Source organism: Solanum tuberosum, unplaced genomic scaffold, assembly GCF_000226075.1.
Source record: "Solanum tuberosum cultivar DM 1-3 516 R44 unplaced genomic scaffold, SolTub_3.0 scf00649, whole genome shotgun sequence".
Classification (NCBI taxonomy): domain Eukaryota; kingdom Viridiplantae; phylum Streptophyta; class Magnoliopsida; order Solanales; family Solanaceae; genus Solanum; species Solanum tuberosum.
Window position 1 is genome coordinate 225,129 of NW_006239561.1, and position 1,587 is coordinate 226,715.

Consider the following 1,587-nt stretch of genomic DNA (forward strand, 5'->3'; position numbering starts at 1 on the left):
TATCCAAAAATCTGGAAAAAATTCGAGGTTTATTAGTTTGGTTTGATTTATAAATTTAAAAATTCGACACAATGGTTTGGTTTGGTAATTGAAAAACCCGAACCAACCCGAGGTTGAAAAACCCTAAAAAATCCTAATTTTATTAGTTTGGTTTGGTTTATAAATTTAAAATTTTTACACAAATGATTTGGTTTGATATTTGAAAAACCCGAACCAACCCGGTCATGTACACCCCTAGTTAATATGCTATTCCCATTTTTTTCATTTAGTAATATATATATATATGCTATTCCCATATATATATATATATATATATTTTATTTTATTTTTCAAACTGTTCTAAATATTTCGTTTAAATAGAAAATTTATCAAAAATAACATCTCCATTTTTACGATCGACAAATAAAATATGCATACATTACTGTAACGACCCATTTGGTTGTTTTGAGTACTACAACTTTTTATTTCATAAAATACTTTCCGATAGATTTTAAATGGGTATTTTGGACTATTCATAACTATAATAATTAATTCAATGGGGTAATTTTAATAATTAATTTAGTTAGTGATTAAAGAAAATAACATTAAAATTAGTAGGGATCACTTATATACGTGTGCGGCGACTAAGCAGAGAAGCGTGAGTTATCATTCATCACGTCTAATTCATACATTGGTTTATATCATATTGTTTTATTATTACTATGATGTGGGTTGTAAAAGAAAATTTGATAAATTGAATTGGAAAAGTCAGAAACTAAATCACGGCGTAATTGAACTTTGAGGGAATATTATTGGGATGAGATAAAGTTAAGTGCTGACAAGAGAGAGGTTAAGGTTGAGAAAAATCTAATTAGGGAACTTCTTAGGCAGATTTTCGGTACAAGTCCTGATAGAGTTATAGTGGAAAATTAATACCAAATTTAGGTTTGATAAAATATTGTTAATGAATTGAAAAGTCGTGATAATAAATGATAAATTAATGATAATATTGGATTGGAGTGTTACATTTGGACATGGTATAATTGGATCGGAGTGTCACGTTCCGACACGTTAACATTAAAGGAAAAAGATATTGAATTAACTTAATGTACTCAATCTCGAAGAACTCAATTCACAAATTAGTTTGGTTTGGAGGCATGAGTCCTCATGTGTGATCTTGATATTGTTGACTGATTACGTATTTACTTTAGTGTTGTTGATACTGGTTCATGCGTTTGTTGTTTGCCACCAGCTAAGTGTCATAGTTGATTTTATTCTATTATTCATTACATATTAGTTTCTATTTTGAGTTGGTTGATGATATCTACTCAATACATGTTGCCCTGTACTGAGCCCTACTTGTGTTTTCTTTTTTTTCTTTTTGTGGAGTGCAACGAGTGTATCAGTGACTTCGACTCGCCCTCAGCTCTAGCCAGTCTCCAGCACATCAGGTTCCAGGGTGAGCTATTCATTCCAGCTCGCGTTGGATTCTCTTGGTCATGGCATGATGTTCTTAGTTTTCGGACATTAACTATTTTATTCATTTATATTAGTGTCTTTAATACTCTTATACTTAGTATTTGAAGATTAGATGTCATTGATGTGATG